The 15,045-nt window shown below is 33.8% G+C and overlaps 1 long non-coding RNA gene across 1 annotated transcript; it reads right to left on the bottom strand.

Moving 5' to 3' along the window:
* Window positions 1-3,838: 3,838 nt before the first annotated feature.
* Window positions 3,839-5,304, bottom strand: LOC121752146. Its single transcript, XR_006040266.1, has 3 exons — window positions 5,220-5,304; window positions 4,854-4,909; window positions 3,839-3,856 (listed from the first exon to the last, which is right to left on the bottom strand). It is a non-coding gene; the product is annotated as an uncharacterized LOC121752146 (long non-coding RNA).
* Between the last annotated feature and the right edge of the window lie 9,741 nt (window positions 5,305-15,045).

The following is a 15,045-nucleotide window of genomic DNA, read 5'->3' as shown; positions in this document are numbered from 1 at the left end:
TACAATATATATATATATAGGGTTGTGATCAATTGAGATTTTTAGCCTAATTGAGAATTGAGATGCATTATTAGCCACTCATTTTTATTAAATGAGTGGTCCAGAATTTACCACATGGAAAATATTTTTACATTAATTAATTGTGAAAGGGCAGAATGGTAATTTCATCATACATTTTATTTAATAAATATTTTTTTAAAAAAAATTAATTTTTTTTTTTGATTTTTTATTATTTTTATTTTTTTGTCAACTACATATACAATTCATGTCAACTACACACATATAATGTCAACTACATATACAATTCATGTCAACTGCACATACATATACGATTCATATCACCTATACACATATAATGTCAACTATAACCTGTTGACATTTGATGTGCAGGCTATTGACATTTGATGTGCAGGGCTATTGACATTTGATGTGCAGGCTACACATCGTAGTTGACATCGCGTGAAAATTAAAAAAATTAAAAAAAATTTAAAAATTTTTTTTAAAAAAATTTTAAAAAATAAATGTTTTTTTAGTTGTTGACATTTGATATTCTGGCTATTGAAATGAAATGACGATAATACCCTTAGTTGATATAATCTACTTGTAGTTGACATTTCAAAATGAGTGGCTGAAAATGCATCTCAATTCTCAATTAAGCTAAAAAATCTCAACCTAACAAGACCCTATATATATATATATATATATATATATATATATATATATATATGGATGTATTCATTTCCTTTTTGCATATTTTCTCCTTTTTCCTTCTTGATCTCAGCCGTTGATTTCCTAAATCCTATGGCCTAAATTAGTGGTTTTAATCATTAAATTTAATTATATTAAAAACCAAAAAGGGCAAATTTGGTAATGAATACAATCGTTGGTCATGGCAACTCCCTAAATTTACTCCGTTGAAGATCTTCACGGTTATTGCTTCTGTTCTCACGCTCCAGACGTGATTCTCTCTCTACTCCATCTCTGCAATTGAATTCACGTTCTTCCTCTCCCTACGCTCCACACGCTCCGACAACCAACAAAGAGAGAGAGGATTCAATTAATCAAGGATGATGAGGTGCTCTTGCGACTACTGGTACATCTTCCTCGTCGCCGCCGTGACGTTCATCTACATCCAGGTTTAACCCTAGACGTGATTCTCTCCCTACTCCCTGTCTGCAATTTTTCCTTCGTCGCTCAGTCACACGTTGCCGGCGTTCTCCGTTGACACCTCCTCAGTATTACAATCTTGTGTTGTCGGCGTTGTAGCGATCGTTGTTCTCTCAATAATGGAATAAGGTAATTCAGTGTTGTCTTCCTTTGTTTATGTATCAGTTGGTTGTGTTAATACCAATTCACATCAGTCCGAGTATTCGCTCGTTGTAAAGCAAGTAATTCGTGTATTGTGTTGTCGTGTTAAAACCAATACGAATAATGCACCAAATGGAAATGACTAATGCATGTTATTGACTATATAATGCACAATATGTGAAATGCAATGTATACGAATAAGATGTGCCGTGTTTCGATGATATTGGCACACGTTTCTTATTTCCCCTAAGGGTTTAATAAATGTAGGGGCTAGGGTATAGTACGTACACATTAAGATATGCCGTGTTTCGATGTTTGGCACACGTTTCTTGTTTCCCCTAAGGGTTTAATAAGTGTAGGGGCTAGGGTATAGTATAGTACGTACACGTTAATAACAACGTATAAAATCGATATGAATAATGCACCTAATGTTAACGACTAATGCATATTATTTAGTGTATAATGAACAACATGTGAACTGCGATGTATACGAATAAGATGTGACGTGTTTCGATGACATTGGCACACGTTTGTTGTTTCCCCTAAGGGTTTAATAAGTCTAGGGGCTAGGGTATAGTACGTACACATTAAGATGTGTCGTGTTTCGATGTTTGGCACACATTTTTTGTTTCCCCCAAGGGTTTAATAAGTGTAAGAGCTAGGTTATAGTACTTACACATTAATAACAACGTATAGTTCGGTACGTATAATGCACCGAATGGTAACTATTAATGCATATTATTGACTATATAATGCACAATAAGTGAACTGCAATGTATACGAATAAGATGTGCCTTGTTTCGATGTTTGGCACACGTTCTTATCTCCCCTAAGGGTTTAATAAGCCTAGGGGCTAGGGTATAGTACGTACACAATAAAAACAACGTTTAAAAATAGCACGTGTTTGAGTTATACATAATTAACGTATTACGTAATGTACATATTATAAAAGTTGGTGTTAGGTGCATTAAGTGTCAGAACATGATTAGTTTTCGCTAATTGATTTTTTGTTCTGGTATTTAAATTTTGATGTATCAGTTCATTGCCTGCAGCCTGCTTATTATAACCTCGGTGTCGTCTATTCCGAAATGATGCAATATGACACAACCCTTGATTGCTACGAGAAAGCTGCAATAGAGCGACCTATGTATGCTGAAGCATATTGCACCATGGGTGTTATCTACAAAAATCGTGGGGATCTGGAGTCAGCAATTGCCTATGTATGACACGGCCCCTTCCTTTGTTTATGTATGACACAGCTCTTCCTTTGTTTATTAAGTTGCGAAAAAGTATGAATAAGATTTGACTAATGGATATATTTGACTATATAATGGATATATTTGACTATATAATGATCAAAATCTGAACTGCAATGCATACAAATAAGATTTACCGTATTTCGTTGTTTGGCACACGGTTCTTGTTTCCCCCAAGGGTTTAATAAGATTAGGGGCTAGGTTATAGTACGTACACATTAATTACAAATTGTAAAACAATTCGAATAATGCACCAAATTGAAGCGAGTAATGCATATTATTGACTTTATAATGCAAATTATGTGAACTGCAATGCATACGAATAAAATGTACCGTAATACGATGTTTGACACATGGTTCTTGTTTCCCCCCAGGGTTTAATAAGACTAGGGGATAGGGTATAGTACGTACATATAGCAACTTCTTGTGTGTTGCACTAGGTCATGTTTTTGTTTTTGTTATTGGAACTTTATATCTATCATAATGCAATGTTTGGTTTTTTTTAAAGAAGTCAACTTTGTTTCAGGTGTGTTCTGATGAATTATTTTGTTTGTTCCAATTTTTTTTTCTAGGTCATAATGCAACGTTTTAGTAAAATAATGCACAAAAATGTCTATTGCAGAATTGATATCCGATTTTAATATTCCATGGACCCCTGAATTCTGGTGAAACGGTTAAATTAAAAAATTCACTTATTGGAATAAATAATGCAGCCCGTTGATATGTCTTATTCAATACAAAATTTTAATTAATGATAATTTCTTGGTAAATAATGCAACGTTTTAATCAAATAATGCACTAATTTATCTAATGTTGAATTTATATCCAGTTGAAATAAACCATGCACCCCTGAATTCTGTTGCAACGTTTATATCCACTTTAAATTTACCATGCATACTTCTTATAATGCATAATTAACTGTAAATAATGACGATATAATTACACATAAAGCTCAGACTTTGCATATACACAATTATTATCGTAACAAACACTATATTGCAAATAATGATAGTCGATAAAGGAGTAATGCACAGATTGTAAAACACAATGCACAATCTTTAATGCTGAATACAAAAAATTTACGCAGTCTCAAAAGCATTAGCTAATATCCAAACGCACTTATTATGTTGCGAAAAAGTACAGTTTTAAATTGAAACATCTATCCGAATATCAGTTTACCCATTAACCAAGATCTCATTATAGCCGAACCAAGACTCACTCCAAACCATAATTCTCGTCAACTGGAATAGCATCGTCAACTGCATCGTCAATGTCTGATCTTAGCCGCTTCTCTGATATGGAACAAACAAAGTAATACATCAAAACAGTATCAATAAATCAGAATACATAATGGTGCTAGTTTTTTACAGATTAATGCATATATCATATGAAATAATGCATAACACAACCTCATAATGCATTAAAAATTACTCATAATGCATTGTCTAAACACAAAAATGCACATGTGTTACACAAAAAATGTATTAAACAATATAAATAATGCCACTCATATAATGCACACAATACTAAAAAAAATGCACTATTACTGATTCACTATGCAATACCCGCACAATATAATAAAAAATTCATACTAACTGGGCAGCTATTACAACATACCCAATACCCTTACTAATGCATAATTTAGTAAACATAATGCATAAATTATGTTCCATAATGCACAGTCTATACTAAAAAATGCACATATGTACTCATTCCTGAGTTTAGTCACTAAAACACACAACACCCTACATATTGCATAATTTACTGCACATAATGAATACAACTCATATAATGCACAATATACTCCAACAAATGTACTACTACAGATTCTCAATGCAGTACCCACACAAATTAATAAACATATTTCATCCTGACTGAGTAGATATTAGTACACACCCAATGCGCTTATTAATGCATAATTTAGTAAACATAATGCATAAATCATGTTCAATAATGCACAGTACAAACTAAAAAATGCACATATGTACTATTTACTTATTGTAGTCACTAAAACACACAACACCATACATATTGCATACTTTTCTGCACATAATGACGGTTTCTGTATAGACATAATGCACTAATCAAACCATATAATATATAAAAGTAAGCTTCAATGATTTACGTAAACAGTACACGCAATACCCATAAATTGCATCATATACTGCTGGTTATGTCAATAAATTTCTATATAATGCATTACATATACAAAATAATGCAAGAATACTTCCCAATAATATAGTACAGCCAACGAATAATGCATCAGAACTAGGGAAACAATTATGTAACCTTCAGTATGTGTTCGTTGACTCTTGAAGGGTCTGTCTCTCTTCGTCATTGATGCTCTGTAATACACACCAACGAAATTTGTTAAATTCCTTCATCCAAATCGACAAAAAACATAGATATAACTCAATAATCAACCAAATCGTCATTACTGGACAGAATCGACATCACACTGAACACAAAATCGATAATTTCCAGAAACATCTACAAAATCCGTATGGTTTCAATTGGAAATATAGAACATATACCAAATACAACTCAGCAATAAACTAAAAAAATTAAATAATGGACAGAACCCTAGATCAAAAGTTTACAATTTCATTTTTTGCAGAAAAAAATTGACCCAAAATATTAAATAATGGACAATACCCTAAATTAAATGCCCCAAAACGAGTCAAGGAGTGTAGATTTGGGTAATATTTTACCACCGGTGGACTTTAATCGCCGGAATCTTGGATCGCTGCTGTCAATTCTTCACCCTCGATGAATGGCTAGGGTTTTAGAGAGTGGAGGGAGTGGGGAGAGTGGAATAGGTTGAGAGAGTAATGAATGAGAGAGGTTGAAGAGATGGATACGTTCAAATCCCTGAAAATTCGCAATTGTCAAAAATATGCCACTTCGAATTTCTCCCATTTACTATATTGCCCCCATAATGCATAAGGTTAGGTTCTATAATGCAACGCGGACTGAGAATTTCAGCATCAATGTGGTCCATTGATTCATAGGATCCAATGGTTAATATTAAGAAGAGAAAATGAGCTTAGGTATGAAAAGGAGAATAATGCTCCCCTATATATATATATATATATATATATATATATATATATATATAGGAATGTATTCATTTCCTTTTCCTATATTTCCTCCTTTTTCCTTCTTAATATCAGCCATTAGATTAGAGAAATGGACGGTCAAGATCAACATTGGGTAATTAATCCCGTGTTGCATTATTTGTCCTATTTTGTGCATTATGAGGGTACAATAGTAATCTAATAATGGCTGGAAACCGCTACGAATAATGCACCACATGGTCACGAGTAATGCATATAATTGCCTATATAATGCACAATATGTGAACTGCAATGCATACGAACAAGATGTGCTGTGTTATGATGTTTGACACACGTTTCTTGTTTCCCCTAAGGGTTTAATAAGCTTAAGGGCTAGGGTATAGTACGTAGACACGTATGTAATCTTCACATGGTAACGAGTAATGGATATAATTGACTATATAATGCACAATTTGTGAACTGCAATGCATACGAACAAGATGTGATGTGTTATGATGTTTGACACACGTTTCTTGTTTCCCCTAAGGGTTTAATAAGCTTAGGGGCTAGGGTATAGTACGTACGCATTAATAACAAATTATAAAACGATACGAATAATTCACCAAATTGTCACGAGTAATGGATGTTATTAACTATATAATGCACAATATGTGAACTGCAATGCATACGAATAAGATGTACCATGTTATGATGTTTGACACACGTTTCTTGTTTCCCCTAAGGGTTTAATAAGCTTAGGGGCTAGGGTATAGTATGTAGACATTACTAAATGGACGTATGTAATCTTCAATCCGTTGATTAACCCATATACACAATACCTCTAATAATGCATAATATACTGAGATAATGACAATTAACAGCTACATAATGACTAACTAAACCAAATAATGCACATACGTATATTCCAATAACAACAATTTGTTAGTAATGTCTACGTACTATACCCTAGCCCCTAAGCTTATTAAACCCTTAGGGGAAACAAGAAACGTGTGTCAAACATCATAACATGGTACATCTTATTCGTATGCATTGCAGTTCACATATTGTGCATTATATAGTTAATAACATCCATTACTCGTGACAATTTGGTGAATTATTCGTATCGTTTTATAATTTGTTATTAATGCGTACGTACTATACCCTAGCCCCTAAGCTTATTAAACCCTTAGGGGAAACAAGAAACGTGTGTCAAACATCATAACACAGCACATCTTGTTCGTATGCATTGCAGTTCACAAATTGTGCATTATATAGTCAATTATATCCATTACTCGTTACCATGTTAAGATTACATACGTGTCTACGTACTATACCCTAGCCCCTAAGCTTATTAAACCCTTAGGGGAAACAAGAAACGTGTGTCAAACATCATAACACAGCACATCTTGTTCGTATGCATTGCAGTTCACATATTGTGCATTATATAGGCAATTATATGCATTACTCGTGACCATGTGGTGCATTATTCGCAGATACCAAAATGTGGCAGTTACTTTTCCGTCAAATGTCAATAATAACCCTGTAATGCATACAACCACCTTCTATAATGAACACGGAACCAGTTTTATAGAATCAATCTGATCCGTTGATGCCTTAGATCTAACGCGTAATATTAAGAAGGAAAAAGGATATAAGATGTGAAAAGGAGAATAACGCTCCCCTATATATATATATATAAAAGTGGCAAATGGTTAATTAGCTTGTACCATACGAATAATTTGTGACATGAAATAATGATGACATATGATATGAATCATATGATGGGGTATCATATTAATGATACGGTGTATATACTTAAATCTTCCTTATTTCTATTAATCAAATTGTAGTATATACAAATCAAGATTAACACGGTCATCACGCAAATACATAGTCCTGAACTTTGCGTGGTAAATAAAACAAAACACAAAAAAGTACTAGTAAACGAATTTTCAAAGTAGGCAATAATTTTGAATTAAATAAGTAATTTTAATGCATGGAGTGCCGACGTGTACATGCTACCACGTCAGATGCTGCCGGTAGAGCCGTCAAATCGTTCCGTGTAGAAATTGTCCATGTCAGATCATGTCTGAGATATTGCCATGTCACATGGCCCCACATCAAATCTCTCTTTTTTTACAGGTATTTTTGTTTTATTTGATTTTTAATTCTAGCAAATGGGTCCAATCCCGTCGACAATGCACCGCTGATCTCTCGATTTACAGGAAAATCTAGAATTTTTTCCCACTGATTTTACAGGTGTTCAATAATATTATTTTCTAAAATACAGAGTTTTTTTTTTTTGCGGTGAACAGATTTTGTTTTTTTTACAGTGTAATTTGGTAATAGATTGACAACTTCAAGCCTTCACTCCATATTATTTGATGCAGTGAATATGGAATCCCAAATAAAAAATTGTTGGATTGGAAAAGGAGGCTAATATTCCATCCACAAAATGAGTGTGCATTCCTCCAGTGGTTGCAGGCAATCCTCAAGTGCATGTTGTCACTGCCCGCCCTTACCCGTTGAGAGTCCAATTGACGACGCAACGAGCATCCCTACAAACTTCTTGTATCCCAATGCGGCGCAAAGATCACAGTTTACAACACCTCTTGTATCTTCCAACATGGCGCCAACACCAATACTGTTGTATATAAAAAGACGAACTCACTCTATTCCAAGTTACTTATACAGTTGTACCCTTGCATATTTCATTTTTTTTTATCATTCCTAGCTACTTGTATTATTCATATTTTTGGTAAAAAATTTATTCTCTTGTCTATTTTACTTTTTCTTTATCATTCATATTTTATTCTCTTTCATAATTTATACTTTCGTGCCAAAAGAAAATGGTGCAAGTAGTTTGAGATGAATAAAGTAATAAATCTTGTAATTAACAAATGAGTACTTAGATCTAACAAAAATACAAAATTAAAATAAGAGTATAAAGAAAGGTCTTCATATTTTTTATTACACTATTTTATTAGTGATCAAAACATTTGACATACTTCCTCGTACCATACAATTCCCAATACTGTAGAAGTTAGACTGAAGTATCGAGCAAGTTCATCCAATAATTCCCAATAATATCAAATTAATTAGGTTGGGTTACTCAATTAATTTGACAATATGAATGTTTTGGAACGTCACTATTAAGCTGAAATCTACCTTTAATAAAGCAATGATTGCGTATAATTTTCTTATATGATGGGATCAAACGTAGTCACCAAAACATGGTTGTACACTTGTTCGATTTAGATAGATTTCCAATATAATATTACTTGTATCAATTGTATTATTGCTGTCTTGGTATGACTTTATTATCGAGTTGAGGTGTTCGAGACTATGAATACGACCGATATGTTTTATTTTAATAAGTTAGTTTCAGTATCATTTATTTTACAATAGAGTTTCAAATCATTGTACTCTCTTAAAAATATAAATTATTTATATTTTAGTTTGTTCCTTAAAATTATAAAAAAATCTTAATTAAATTATTCTTTCTCATGTTTTACATTCTCTTTACTTTAACTATTTATTATTATTTTTATAAAACAAGTGCAAAAAAAGTGTGACAAACTTTCAGGGATAATCATATCATTTCAAAGAGCGATGTTAACGAAAGATGACAATCATATCATTTCTCTTGTAAACTCGTTATATAACACTTCAAAATTCAAATCATGTACTGGAAGAGTTATACTAGTAGTACACTACATTTTGAAAATTGATTTATTTCCTCAAGTATATGATTTCCTAGTCTGTCCACATTCAAATTTAACTCAACTTGTATATCCAATTTCACATTAAAATGGTCGAATTGTGTACCAAGTTATGTTTTCCAAAACTTTTTTTTTCTCCAAATTTTGACCATCCACAATTTTGTTGATCAACAAAAATGCAGTTCAGTTAGTAAAAATGTTTCTCCATCAAATATTTGGGTCAATCTCAAAAGTGTAAATTTTTTTGTAGGCATGGTTATGATATTGTCTATTCAATTATTACATAATTAGTAGTATTAAGCAATATATATGTGGCTCCTAATCGTCGCTATAGTGGACGTAGATCGCTAGTCAAACAAATATTTATATGTTTAAATGTTATGTCTAATATATATATATACTTATCACATGATTTGTATTAAAGGACTAAGTGCACTAAACACATAAAGTTCGGCATTTGCAATAGGATTAAAATTCTGCATTGTATTAAATTCATTTTCAATCATTGTAAATTTTTACATAGTTATCTCATGCCGAAGTGGACGCATGAATTAAATGTGTACTCATATGATTTAATCAACAAATGTATCAACACATTACACATGTATATTGGGTATTTTCATCACTTCTTCTAGACTTCAACTAATTATAGCAATGATTTTCCACTTCCGCTAGTTATGATAATATTACCGTAGTGGGGAAATTGACAATATAGTAAAATAAAAGTCAGAATAATTGAAGCAAATTAATTTTTATTTTATATGTTAAATTAAAATCGAATAAAGTTAATTAGGCGCAATTATATAATTTATCATCTCTCATAACAATGATATGTAGATATACTTTCAGAAAATGAAAAAATTATTGAAGAATAACGTTTTTTTGCACGAAATTCCTCCACGTTGCCAGCAATTTGTGTATATATAAAATGTTGTACCAAAATTAATGAGTGTACACGTGTTATTTTCTATAATGCCGAAGGTACAACTCCGTAAAGCATAATAAGTTGTACTAATCAATAGTAGTATGATTTTATTTTCCAATTTTATACTCCATGAGATATCAATGATATATAGGAGTGAACAAAATCGAATTTAAATGAATTATTAAGGTGTGCTTAATTATAGTTTGTTCGGTTTGATACGTTTTTTCCGGTTGGAATTTTCTTGAGTATTAGTAGTTCGTTTTCTTTGGTGAATTCATTTTCTTCTGTATAATTATTTCGATTTGGTTCCGTTTAGTTTAAAATTAAGCTTGATTCCATTTTCTTACAACAAAATTTAAATATTCTTCTTTTTTTTATTCTTCGTTTTTGGCAGTGAATGAATGTTCCCCGTTTGATATGAATTCGCCGTGTAATAATAATCCTATTTGTCTTTTTTTTTTATAATTATATTATACGTACTATTTTGTGATTTAGATAAATTAATTAATATTTAATCACTAAAATCATGGAAATTAAATTATCTATATAAATAAATAATTTATGAACATTGCACATCAATTCCTCAATTACAGATCATGTTTCATTTTGTATTATTGTCTGACAAAAATCATCTATTTGTCGAAAATATAGAAGATGAAATATGTACTCCATATATCTTCATAGTCATATCAGTGATATACACTTCACAAAACAGGGACAAGGAAGAAAATAATGTTCAGCAGTAATAATATGATCATGCATTTACCACAAACGATTTGTTAGTGATAAATCATCTATTTCTTCCTAATTTGTGGAGGATTCTTTAAAGTTTAAACAGACAAACTTATGATGATTTTGTTAAGGAACTAAATCCTTAACGTTGATTTCCACACAAAATCAAGAAACGAGATGTCGTCGTTGTCGAGCGCCCAACGTTGGGTCGTGACTTGGACGGCAAAAAAGGGGCGGTTGAGCGCGAGATCAGCCTCGTCGGCAACCTTAGGAGATGTTTCTTGTTTGCTACTCAATTGAGCCAAAAGAATGACAATTTCATATATTGATTGAATGAATAAAGTGATAACAATAACTCCTATTTATAATGCTACTGACTTAATGAACAAGAAAACAAAGATATAGAAAAAGATATGCAAATCCCTAATATATCTAAACTAAATAATAATAGTATAAGACTCGTATCAACTCCCCCACGGTTAAAATCCACCTTGTCCTAAAGGTGGGAACTACGAAGCAAAAAGGAGAGTTGAAACCAGAAGCTTCGGCGAGGCAACTCCTCCTGGATCAAACGCATGAGACTGCCCTCTCTTTTTCAATATTTTCTTTGTGTTGCTGATTGCGGTCTTCTTCGTAACCAATTTTACAGTCTTGACTCTAATCTCATCCTCAAATAACCTTCTCTTCTCTTCCCTTTCCTCTTCAAGGTTGTACTTTTGTATCTCAAAAGCAGCCTTGTCCATCCTCGCGATTTTGCTCTGCTTTTCAGGATGCATACGTAAATCCTTTTCTTTCGACTCCAAACTAGAATCAAGAGCTTCAAGTGTCATCTCTTTCTCGAGCAGCCTCAGAAAGGTGTTGTTGACCTCATCTTCTCTTTTGGTAATAGAGTCATTCTCCTTCCTTATCTCTTTCTGATTCCACACATTACTAAGTACTATCAACATCTCGTCCCACTTCTCTTCACCATCGTGCAAATCAATTTTCCACTCCTTTTTCCTTGAGCTTGAGACACCCGCTTGCGGTTGACGAGGAGAGGCGCATAATGGAGCTTTTACAAACATCGATAGCAAGGGCTGGCAAGGCCTCGGTGCGGCGTAGGGCGGAAGCTCAATAATCGATGTTGTACTTGGCTGCTGTAGCTGACGATCTGACCATAGCGGTGGCTTCTGGTCGAGCACGAGCTGCGGGCGTGTGGGGGTACGAGAGCTTGGGAACGTGGGGCGCTGGTTCCGGTTTTGGGGCTGCTGGCACAACAGGTTTGGGGGAGTCAGCTGTGGCGGATGTTCTGGCAACGGGGGAGTGCGAATCTTTCCAACACGGCGACCGGACGTTTGGGAGGGCAGATCCCAGCAAGTCTGGTTTTTCGCATGCAGAAACGGTTGATGGTGCGATTCTGGCGAAGACCAACCCGAGTTCTGGCTTTGGCGAGCGCAATGTGGCTGTCGGAGTGGTTGTTCCTGCTCCGCGAACTGATCCCCAGAGGTGAAGGCGTTGCGCGGAGGCCGGTAGACATTCTGTCGGGCAAAATACCAGCTGGAATTAGAGCGTGCATGCGGCGGCTCGTAGTAGTCGCTGAGCTCTCCAGGTGGCCGGTAGGCATTCCGTCGGACGGAATACCGGCTAGAATTAGAGCGCTCGTGCGGCGGGTCGTAGTAGTCGCTGAGCACTCCAGGTTGTTCCCAGTCTGAACAAGAATACGGCTGCGGGCTGTACATATCTGGGCTGAAATACGATGACGACCCAGATGTATAAGGAGGTGTTCTAGGCCGCGACTGACTGTGGGCGGATAGCGGCGGGTTCGCTGTGAGTACATCGGGTCTGGCGGCTGATGAGGCGGTGGCTCCGGCCGCGGAGGTGCACGAATCTCTTTGCGGGAATCGTAGCACTCCTGTTGTGCATACGTTGCTTTAGACGCAAGCAAGTTTATCTTACGCCGTTCGATTTTGTAACAACGTGTTTCCAACCTGGACATAGCGGCATCCAATTGATCGAATAGTTGTTCATAACGCCCCACTTCAGTGTAGTTGCGTAACATGATGACATTGAACGGCGGCGGTGAAGCTCGACAGTGGGAGGTGATCGGGCAGGTGATGTGACTGAATTTTTTTTTATATTGGTGATTTATTTGGGGAATATGGATGATGAAGACGGAGGATGAGCACGGGATGAAAGCACCAGTTGTTAAGGACCTAAATCCTTAACGTCGATTTCCACACAAAATCAAGAAACGAGATGTCGTCGTTGTCGAGCGCCCAACGTTGGGTCATGACTTGGACGGCAAAAAAGGGGCGGTTGAGCGCGAGATTAGCCTCGTCGGCAACCTTAGGAGATGTTTCTTGTTTGCTACTCAATTGAGCCAAAAGAACGATAATTTCATATATTGATTGAATGAATAAAGTGATAACAATAACTCCTATTTATAATGCTACTGACTTAATGAACAAGAAAACAAAGATATAGAAAAAGATATGCAAATCCCTAATATATTTAAACTAAATAATAATAGTATAAGACTCGTATCAGATTTATCAACAAAAGTTCTCAATGGATGCAAGATCACTACACATATTAAATTAATAATGATAACACAATATAACGATTATGATGAAGTTTAAATAATACTACTATGACAAGAATCTTTTTCTTCGTCTTAAAAAGATTCTCAAATAATAATACTACCGATGTTTTATATCAGTCAATAATAATTAACAAGATTGTTTAATCTCTTTCTCCATCACTAAAAAAAAATAAAAAAAATTGTACTGTTATATATATATATATATATATATATATATATATATATATATATATATAGTCATGATAATCTACAAACCCTCTATAATACAAACTATACAAGCTTTAGACATTGACAATGTTGACATTCCCCAGTGACAGAATTTGTATTAGGCGTTGACATTCCCCCAAGTGCCAGATAGGGGTTTGTATTTAATCACACCTCTATATATATATATATATATATATATATATATTGTGGCCTCGTGTCCTAATCTTGATTGCTTTAGGCTTTGATACGAAGTTATGAACTAAAGGAATTTTGCATTAATTTCTGTTTTTGATTAATTGACCTCATGGAACATTAGTTTTTTTTTTTGAAATTGCAAGATAATACAAATAATAATAATATGTAAGTCCATCAACAACATACACTTTAAGCAAGCAAAGTATAATGAAATTTTATAAAACCTTGTAACTAAGTTCTTAAACATAGCTCCGACATAGACAATCTTAATTTGCAGATTTCTTGGATTAGTTGTATATATGCATAAAATTCTTCGCTGTCAAATTCAGTGAAATTTAATTAATTCCACAATCATTAGACTATTTGGCCCACAATTTGTAGTTTTGTAAGTCATACTAATATCGCACCTAAACATCTCACACCACCTAATTTATTTATTTTTATTTTCAAAAAATCATCAAATTCAAAAAAAATTGAAGAAAAAACTGAAATGGAAAAACCACTCTTCAATATGGAGGAAAATAAAAAAAAATTAATCATCATGTATATGTAAGCGATATATAATTAAAAAAATATATACTACAACTCAAAGTTTCGTGGATGTTAATCAAGTAACTTATGTCGAATAAATGAGATCAATGATACACGATTGCATTTTTCGTGGAATTTTTTTAATATATATATTTAAATAAATTTTCGTGGATGTTATGTTATGTGATGAGTTATGTCTAATAAATGAGATCAATGATGCACGATTGAAGTGTGGTAATCAAGGGACCAATAACAATAATTGTAACAATAAGTTTAGATATCTCAATAAAAAACAAAATGAGAATAATAGTCACCAATATCATCCGTATTTATTGATGGAGCTTTGTAGTATTCCATCAACTACTATCATTATACATTCATGCCACGTATTTCTGTCAAATTGACATAAATTATTGCACGAACAAATTATTTAAATGCATATGTACAAAAAACTGAAGATATTCTTGTTCCAATTGTACTTGAATTCTGCCTATTCAGTGTTGAGAAATTGTACAAATTTTGTGGTTGTGAA

This window comes from Salvia splendens, chromosome 10, assembly GCF_004379255.2.
Source record: "Salvia splendens isolate huo1 chromosome 10, SspV2, whole genome shotgun sequence".
NCBI classification, from domain to species: Eukaryota; Viridiplantae; Streptophyta; class Magnoliopsida; order Lamiales; family Lamiaceae; genus Salvia; species Salvia splendens.
Note: the sequence above shows the minus strand (reverse complement) of the source record. Positions and strands in the feature narration are given on the sequence as shown.